Source organism: Bos indicus, chromosome 6, assembly GCF_029378745.1.
Source record: "Bos indicus isolate NIAB-ARS_2022 breed Sahiwal x Tharparkar chromosome 6, NIAB-ARS_B.indTharparkar_mat_pri_1.0, whole genome shotgun sequence".
Taxonomy (NCBI): Eukaryota; Metazoa; Chordata; class Mammalia; order Artiodactyla; family Bovidae; genus Bos; species Bos indicus.
This window is the reverse complement of record NC_091765.1, coordinates 55,085,465-55,095,714: the sequence shown is the minus strand read 5'-3', so window position 1 is coordinate 55,095,714 and position 10,250 is coordinate 55,085,465. Positions and strand designations below refer to the sequence as shown.

Below are 10,250 nucleotides of genomic sequence, written 5' to 3'. Positions count from 1 at the left end.
GCTGGAGAAGACTCTTGAGAGTCCCTTGACAGCACGGAGGTCAAACCAGTCAATCCTTAATGAATTCAACCCTGATTATTCATTGAAAGGACTGATGCTGAAGCTGAAGCTTCAGTACTTTGGCCACCTGATGCAAAGAGCCAACTTATTGGAAAAGACCCTGCTGCTGGGGAAGATTGAAGGCAGGAGGAAAAGGGAACAACAAAGGATGAAAGGTTGGATGGCGTCACTGACTCAATGGACATGAATGTGAGCAAACACTGGGAGATGGTGGAGGATAGGGACACCTGGCATACTGCAGTCCAGGGATCACAAAGAGTTGGGTATGACTGAGTGACTGAACAACAACCAATATCTGTACTAAGAGCATTCTTGAACGTGTATTGTGGTGAAAATCCTTGCACATATTTATAAAGTATATACCAGGAGTGGGTTTTCTGGGATAAAATTATAGTATGCCTAGTGCCAACTTTATTATCCACTGTCCCCAAACTGTGCAAAGTGATATCGTAAACTAACTTTCCCAAAAGAATTGTATGAAAATTTTAATTGTCCCACGTCATCAGTAAAATGTGGTGTGATCAGTTGTTTAACCATGTTATCTTCTGTATGGTGGTGGTAGTGGTATTGTATCTAGTCATGTTCCAACTCTTGTGACCCCATGGGCTGTAACCTGCCAGGCTCATCTCTATGTTATATAAGCTGAATTCCTTGATGGCTTACTGGGCAAAGAATCCACCTGCAGTGCAGGAGATACCAGAGACTTGGGCTTGATCCCTGGATTGGGAAAATTCCCTGGAGAAGGGAATGGCAGCCCGCTGTAACATTCTTGTCTGGGAAATCCCATGGACAGAGGAGCCTGGAAGGCTACAGTCCATGTGGTTGCAAAGAGTTGGACACTGAGCACACACATGTTATATAAGCAAAAGTCATTTTACTGGAACAATCTACACATGTTTGCCTTTCCTCATGTTTCCTGATATGAATAATCAACTCATTAGAAAAGACCCACATTCTTGGAAAGGTTGAAGGCAAGAGGAGAAGGGGACGACAGAGGATGAGATGGTTGGATGGCATGACTGACTGGATGGACATGAGTTTGAGCAAGCTCCAGGAGTGGTGATGGACAGGGAAGCCTGGTGTGCTGCAGTCCATGGGGTTGCAAAGAGTCGAACATGGCTGAGTGACTGAACAATAACAAAGGTTTAATAGAAGTTCTGATCACCTAGGTTAATACATTCATGCAGTTTATAGATTAGATAACATTTCTGAGCTATTTTTAAGAATATGCCAAAACATTTTTAAGAAAATGTAGAGGCTATTAGAATTTGGGTTCAGAATTAATATTTCTAAAATATTTTCCCCTTAAAAAGAAAAATAAGAGGAATATCAAAAATATCCTTGTGTTCAATCTCAACAAAAGACTACTGGTTGTTGAGTCAGATAACGCACTTGGAAACACACTGTTGTAGGCAGCATAACCAAAGAAGTTCTTAAGGAACAAATCACAAGGAAGTGGCATAGCAGAGATGGAAGGACTTCCCAAACCACATAACATCAAAATAGCAACATTACCTGTGACTCATTCAAGATTTCATAGGAAACGGATTAAAAATCAAAGGACCGCATTACACAATATCTCAGTAACCACAATAAGAAAGAGAACAAGAACTCCAACTTATTTAAACAAAAGTAGTTCCAACAAAACTGGTGGCAAAAGCTGTTCCCTTTCCGATGCCTGTCAGTGGACACTGGTTTTTGAGCCAAAAAAAAACAGAGTATACAATAGCAGTGCAATTCAGTCACTCAGTCGTGTCAAACTCTTTGTGACCCCATGGCAACAGCATGCCAGGTCTCACTGTCCATCACCAACTCCAAGAGTTACTCAAACTCATGTCCATTGAGTTAGTGATGCCATCCAACAATCTCATCCTCTGTTGTCTCCTTCTCCTCTTCTTTCAATCTTTCCCAGCATCAGGGTCTTTTCAAATGAATCAGCTCTTCACATCAGGTGGCCAGAGTATTGGATTTCAGCTTCACATCAGTCCTTCCAATGAACACCCAGGACTGATCTCCTTTAGGACGGACTGAATGGATCTCCTTGCAGTCCAAGGGACTCTCAAGAGTCTTCTCCAAAACCACAGTTCAAAAGCATCAATTATTTGGTGCTCAGCTTTCTTTATAGTCCAACTCTCACATCCATACATAAGCACTGGAAAAGCCATAGCCTTGACTAGATGGACCTTTGTTGGCAAAGTAATGTATCAGCTGTCTAGGTTGGTCATAACTTTCCTTCCAAGGAGTAAGCATCTTTAATTTCATGGCTGCAGTCACCATCTACAGTGACTTTAGCACCCGCAAAAGTAAAGTCAACCACTGTTTCCCAGATGCCATGATCTTTGTTTTCTGAATGTTGAGCTTTAAGCCAACTTTTAAACTCTCCTCTTTCACTTTCATCAAGAGGTTCTTTAGTTCTTCTTCACTTTCTGCCATAAGGGTGGTGTCATCTGCATATCTGAGGTTATTGATATTTCTCCCAGCAATCTTGATTCCAGCTTGTGCTTCTTCCAGCCCAGCGTTTCTTATGATATACTCTGCATAAAAGTTAAATAAGTAGGGTGATAATAAAGAGGCTTGAGATACTCCCTTTCTTATTTGGAACCAGTCTGTTGTTCCATGTCCATTTCTAACTGTTGATTCCTGACATACATACAGATTTCTCAAGAGGCAGGTCAGGTGGTTTGATAGTCCCATCTCTTTCAGAATTTTCCACAGTATATCGTGACCCACACAGTCAAAGGCTTTGGCATAGTCAATAAAGCAGAAATAGATGTTTTTATGGAACTGTCTTGCTATTTATTTGGCAATTTCATCTCTGTTTCACCTACCTTTTTTAAAATTAGCTTGAACAACTGGAAGTTCATGGTTCACGTATTGCTAAAGCCTGGCTTGTAGAATGTTGAGCATTACTTTACTAGCATGTGAAATGAGTGCAATTGTGCAGTAGTTTGAGCATTCTTTGGCATTGCCTTTCTTTGGGATTGGAATGAAAACTGACCTTTTCCAGTCCTGTGGCCACTGCTGAGTTTTACAAATTTGTTGGCATAATGAGTGCAGCACTTTTACAGCATCATCTTTTAGGAGTTGAAATAGCTCAACTGGAATTCCATCACCTCCACTAGCTTTGTTGGTAGTGATGCTTTCTAAGGCCCACTTGACTTCACATTCCAGGATGTCTGGCTCTAGGTGAATCATCACACCATCGTAATTATCTGGGTCATGAAGACCTTTTTTGTACAGTTCTTCTGTGTATTTTTGCCACCTCTTCTTAATGTCTTCTGCTTCTGTTAGGTCCATACCATTTTTGTCCTTTATTTAGTCCATCTTTGCATGAAATGTTCCCTTGGTACGTCTAATTTTCTTGAAGATATCTCTAATCTTTCCCATTCTGTTGTTTTCCTCTATCTCTTTGCACTGATCACTGAGGAAGGCTTTCTTATCTCTCCTTGCTATTTTTTAGAACTCTGCATTCAAATGAGTATATCTTTCCTTTTCTCCTTTGTTTTTCACTTCTCATCTTTTCACAGCTATTTGTAAGGCCTCCTCAGACAGCCATTTTGCTTTTTTGCATTTCTTTTTCTTGGGGATCTTGATCCCTGTCTCCTGTACAATGTCAGGAACCTCTGTCCATGGGATTTTCCAGACAAGAATGCTAGAGTGGACTGCCATTCTCTTCTCCACTGATCTCCAGTAACATATTGGGCAACTACTGACTTGATGAGTTCATCTTTCAGTGTCCTATCTTTTTTCTTTTTCATACTGTTCATGGGGTTCTCAAGGCAAGAATACTGAAGAGGTTTGCAATTCCCTTCTCCAGTGGACCACATTTTGTCAGAACTCTCCACCATTTCCCGTCCATCTTGGGTGGCCCTACACAGCATGGCTTAGTTTCATTGAGTTAGACAAAAATGTGGTCGATGTGGTTAGATTGGTTAGTGTTGTGTCACTGTGGTTACAGTCTGTCTGCCCTCTGATGCCCTCTCTCAGCACCTCAATAGCAGTGCAGACTGCCTCAAAATAAGTTGGTGGTGATTATGTTGTGTCTGAATGGAGTGAAATTATAGAATTGTACACAGCAGACTATTCAAAATTAAATCTAACACAACTGTTGGAGAAGGCCGAAGTGATTGCAGGACAGATGTTAAAATTTTCTGTTTTTTATCATAACCAGCACAAATAATATTTTGACTATATTCAAAAACATCATAGGAATGCTCTGCAGCCGTCTGTCAAGAGTAACAGTGGCAGCCATGGCTCTTCTATGAGTGGAAAATTAGAAGGCATCTTCAGTTGGGCTTCTGTTGTGGCTCAGCTGGTAAAGAATCTACCTGCAATGCAGGAGACGTGGGTTCAATCCCTGGATTGGGACGATCCCCTGGAGAAGGGAAAGGCTACCCACTCCAGTATTCTGGCCTGGAGAATTCCATGGACTATATAGTCCATGGGGTTGAAAAGAGTCAGATGTGACTGAGGACTTTCACTTTCACTTCCTTAAGCTGCGGCACTGAATTAAATACTGGGAATCCACCCCAGCATTCACCTTATGGAAGATACAGGTTTGAGAATGCAGCAGAAAAACTCTTTAACCCCAATACTAACTTATACTTTCGGGACTTCTACTGTATATACACTGCTTATCATTATGTGATTCTGGTCATTGCCCCTGTGGGATCTCTAGGAGATGAATTTTGTAAGCAGCGCCTTCCTCAACTAAATTCCCAAGATAATAAATTTCTGACCTGCAGAGAAGAAGATGGGATGCTGGTTTACCACCATGCTCAGGATGTTATTTTAGAAGTCCTTTACACTGACCCTGTAGATCCTTCTCTAGGCACCATGGCAGAAATCACTGGTCATCAGCTCATGGGTTTATCTACTGCAGATGCAAAGAAAGATCCCAGATGCAAAACCTGTAATATTAGTGTTGGACATTAATACCCACTTTTCTTATTCTCAGTCCCCCTTTCCTTCTGTAGAAGCCCTGATCCTCTGTTGTCCATTTTCATCACCAGATGTTTTCCACTGAAGCATGCACATACCACTGTCACCAAAAGTGAACTGCCACTTTTCAGATTTCCAAATTGTTCTAGTGTTTCCTATTCCCTATCCTTCCAAAATTTTGAGAGAGGAACTATCTTAAGTTGTTTCTGACACTCTATTGCCTAGATGCTGCAATATTTTTATTTTTCCTTTATGCCAAACATAACAAAACTATTATATAAACTGCTTTAGTAGAATACAAAACAATGGCATATAAATGGTGTTTAAATATGCTCTCATTTTAATCTAGTGAACAAATATTGGAATAACTCTAAACCACACAAAAAAGTATAATTACAGCATGAGTTATATCTTGAAGCCTAGAATTGTCAGCACTTCCAACTTGTTTGACAGTGTTATTTATGTTGTTTATATTAGCTAACAGGAAACAGCTACTGTGTTTCAACATAATAAATATAATAGAAAACTATTTTATTTGTAGTATTGTATAAAATATTTACAATTTTATAGAATATATACAGTTACACCTTAATAGCAATTGTATACATGTCACAAAACCATTTCCCTTATCGAAGATGTAGTTTGTAAACCTCAAATAGTTGTGTATCTGTCCTGTTACAAGTACATATCTTTAATTAAACAAATTTGTGCAGGACATTATTCTGATTCATAAAGGTTATAAAATATCAGGTAAATACAGAAAGCAATAAGCCTCTGAAACCATCTGCTTCAGAAATAGTCAATATTAATCCCATCCAAGCTATATGAAAATGTGAATTTGTTGACCATCATGCTTAAACATTACAGAAAAGAGAACTACAAACGTGGCTGGTATGAGAGAGAAAATGTGGACCTTTTACTTATTTTTACAAAAGCAAAATAATAAACATGTGGTTTAATGCAAAATAGCAAAACAGTATACACTGAAGTTAATGATGCAAATGAAATATTCTGGCTTCTTAAAAACAAAACAAAACAGAGTACTAACTGCCCACTAAGGAAAAACCAAAACCAGGGAATAATTGTGAAGAACTGAGTCACAATAATTCAGGCAAATCAAGATGAAAGATCAGACAATTCACCTAAGGAAGAAGTGGTCATGACAAAACATACTTAGGTAAACATGGCTTTATTTGTGGAAACTAAGCAAAGACGAAAATGACAAAGCAAAGAATTCTAAGAAACAAAAGGCCTAGAACCTCAGAGTGAATTTTTGTATCCAGAGGTCAGAGTAGTAATAAAATGACATTTAAAATTTTGACCCAGAAATGTCACTCAACCTGCTTAACATCTAAGAGTGAAGGTTCACTTTAAAAAAATTTTTTTTTAATTGAAGGATAATTGCTTTACAGAATTTTGTTGTTTTCTGTCAAACATCAACATGAATCAGCCATAGATGTACACATTTACAACTGCATTCATTTTATTTGACTGTGGTAGAAAAGGTGTCTGACACCAAGTGTTCTCAGCTACTAATCAAAATACAAGCAAGAACAGCAAAGTTGTGGATACACACACTTCAGAAATAAACAGTGACTCAATCATCAAGAATGGAACTCCATTTCTTTTGCAAATGTATAGAACCCTAGTTTCCAGCAGGTTCATTATTGTTCTCCTTCAACTTAATGAGTCAATTAGAAGGTTTAACTTTGCAGAAAGCCAAAACCTTAGCAAAGCTACATTTAAACTATTGAGTTGCCCTTGAAAGTTTTCTAGTAACATAGAAATTGTGTCTCATTCCTGGGAAATACAAATGTGAACTATTTTTAGCAGAAATGACAAAGTAAACAGTGGTAGGTAAGAAAAAGCTTTATTCTACTTTCACTAACATGTCCACTAGGGTAAGTATGAAATTCTTTTATAGCAAGATTCCTGCTTCAGATAATAGGAAAATAAGCTGAATGTTTATGTTTCATAAAACGTCTACAGCATCTTCCAAGTCAGTTCTTAAAAGTGCCTTTCAAAAACTCAAGGAGAATTTTAAAGTTTAGAGGGTTTAAATCTCTCTCTCTCTCTATATATATATACATATATATATATATATATAAATCTTTTTAATATTGCCTCTGCATAAAGAGTATGATGACATCTGAGTATTTTCATTGTCGAAAAATTTAAAAATATGTTTTCTACATAAAATCATGCCATTCATGGCACATAGTTACATTTATACACCAGATTGCAATAGTAAATGACAACTGTATATATTGAAAATATAACTTGTAAAAGTTACTTGGGAATTTTGCAGTTATTTAACCCTGATTTTTATTTCAACTAATAAAAGCATATACATATATATGTATTTATATATACACATATAGTAAGTATATATACGTGTGTGTATATGTATAAGTAGGTATATATGTATTTTACACATTTATTTTCAAAAAAACATAAAAATCCTTGGTTAATTTAGATATTAAAAAGTAATGTTTTATGTTTCCCCTGTGTTTGGATAGGTTTAATTTAAGCTGGAAGAGACAGAAGCCCGAGATAAATGTTTACTTCTCCCCAACATAAAATTCAGGTAAATAGTCCAGAGCTGGTGCTTGTTCTACAGTGTCAGTGACTCATGTTCTTTTGCTGTCATATTGCTTTGTGTGCAATCTGTATCCTTATGTGGTTCAAAACGGCTTTTCTACTTTCAATTACTAAAACTCCTATTGATGTTGACAAGAAGACAAGACAGAAAGAAGAAAGGCATATTCTTTGCTAAGATACTTCACAGAGTTTGTACTGACTATTTCTACTGAAATTCTTCTTGTCATTATTTAAACTTATGATCGTGTCTTGAAAAAGAGGCTGAAAATACAGTCTTTATTCTGAGTAGCCACAGGTACAGGTAAATATGCTATTACTATGAAAGAGGCTCATTGAGGAGCATTTTGCAGTCTGTGCTACAACCTGCCATCAACAGTGGTGATGTTGGCAAATGTATCTATATTTACACACATTTTAATACATTATACTAGAAACAGGTGAAAAAATATATTGTATATATAACCCACAGTAGAAAATAATACATGATTTCATTGTTGAACTAGGGGACTGCCTTTCAATTGATCATATTAGAAGTGTATCTATATATACATACTTGGGGCAAAAGTAACACTAAGAATTTTTTTTAAAGCACCATTAATTGTTTAAAGCCAACCTTAAAAGAGAAAATATAGTGACATTTAAATGACACTCTGGAGTCTAACACTGTTTCAGTGTCACTTTTGATGTTAACATTAGTTTCAGATGAAGACATAGCTTTTAAGAGTCATTTGTGTATTATAATGAGAAAAAGATAATTAAGTAAAGCTCTATTAAATTCTCTAAACACTCAAGAATATAAGGAGAGAAGAGACTATTACTGTCTTCTCAATGAAAATTGAAATTAAATCCAAATATATTTTTTCACAAAATTTTACTCAGAAGTTACACATATATGAATGTAACCACAAAGACAGAGTCACCACAACACTCTGATATATCAAAACATCTACAGTAACTTAAATAATTAGTAACAGTCAACTGATTGAATAAATTATAGATGATCTGAAAATAGCATATTAATCATAAAAATGAAGTTGCTAATGTACATCCACTGTCACAGAAATAAATTTAGGCTATAATACTGTATGATTGAAAGAAATACAAACGTTACATGCAATGTGATCCAAATTTTGCAATATGAGAATGTAACATAATATGGATTCACATGCATATATATGTCTGGAAAAAATAGGCCAAATGTTAACAGCAGTTAGCTCTATGTAGTGAAATTTTGATAATCAAGATTTTTTTTCAGATTATGAGACTGACACTGCTTGTAGTGCTAAAAAAGACACTAAGATTTTCTTTTCAACACATAGCATGTATTATCTGAAAATTATTTAAAAAGAACAAGATACAGTAAATAGGGTAATTTTTTAAAAGTATAAAATAATTGAGATATATACGTAGGTGAAAGGCAGATTGTACACCAGTATGTATGTGTGAATTCTCTTTAGTAAAAATAACATAAAATTCATTATGATAAATCTATAATGTGTACAGCAAGTACTATTTGCGGTCAGCTTTGGAATTAAGACCCATAGATGATTTTTCTAATAAAAGTAATGCTATGTGTTTTAAGATGTAGCCATATTATTAAGTATTACTTTATTATCATCACAATGTATGACTTCTACTGCGTTTCGGGTAGAAAAAAAAAAATAGGTCTATTGTATGCTCCTTCTTGTTCTTATCATATGCTCCCTGCATGACAGTGAGAGCCTGAGAGAAGTCTATTTCTGCCACAAAATTATCTACTGCTGACAGAAAGATGAAGGCATAGCAACCCACTCCAGTACTCTTCCCTGGAAAATCCCATGGATGGAGAAGCTTGGTGGGCTACATTCCATGCGGTCGCTAAGAGTCGGACACGACTGAGCGACTTCACTTTCACTTTTCACTTTCATGCATGGAGAAGGAAATGACAACCCACTCCAGTGTTCAGCCTGGTGGGCTGCCGTCTATGGGGTCACACAAAGTCAGACATGACTGAGGTGACTTGGCAACAGATGATTTACATTTAAGAGATTTCAGTCATTATTAATTAATAGTTTGTATTATGAGACTTATAAAATAAATAATTCTATCTTTTTACCTAATATGGATATGTTCTTCACACTCTAGCCTGAGAATTCTCACGTATCATCAGAACACTGATATTTATACAAAGCAAAGCTTCAGAGCAACATGTGGCTCTTGTTATACAATGATCTATTACAAAAATCTCTGCCGACTGATAGTCAATATTGCATATATTATAGAGAATCTAATAAAAAGAAGTGAAGTCATCCTCAACATTAGGATATTTTGATTGCTTCTCGAAAGTATAAAACCTGATCATGCGTTGTAAATAAATAAAAGCCTTTAGGCTATTAGTTTATGTATGTATTAATTGCTTTATTCAAAATCAGTTAAGACATATTAATTCATTTATTGGACATATAGATGTAAAAGAACGAAATTAGAAATTATCTAACACCATGTACAAAAATGAACTCAAAATGGTTTAAAGACGTAAATGTAAGATGGGATACTATAAAACTTTAAAAATAAAATGTTGACAGAACATTCTTTGAAATGAAATTCTTTGTAAATCATAACAGTATGTTTTTGATCTAAAAAACAAAAGGAAATAAAAACAAAAATAA

General features: G+C 36.1%; 1 pseudogene; it reads left to right on the top strand.

Annotated features, from left to right (window-relative positions):
• Positions 1 to 1,529: 1,529 nt before the first annotated feature.
• On the top strand, positions 1,530 to 5,009 carry LOC109560013 (phytanoyl-CoA hydroxylase interacting protein-like; annotated as a pseudogene).
• The last annotated feature ends 5,241 nt before the right edge of the window (positions 5,010 to 10,250 follow it).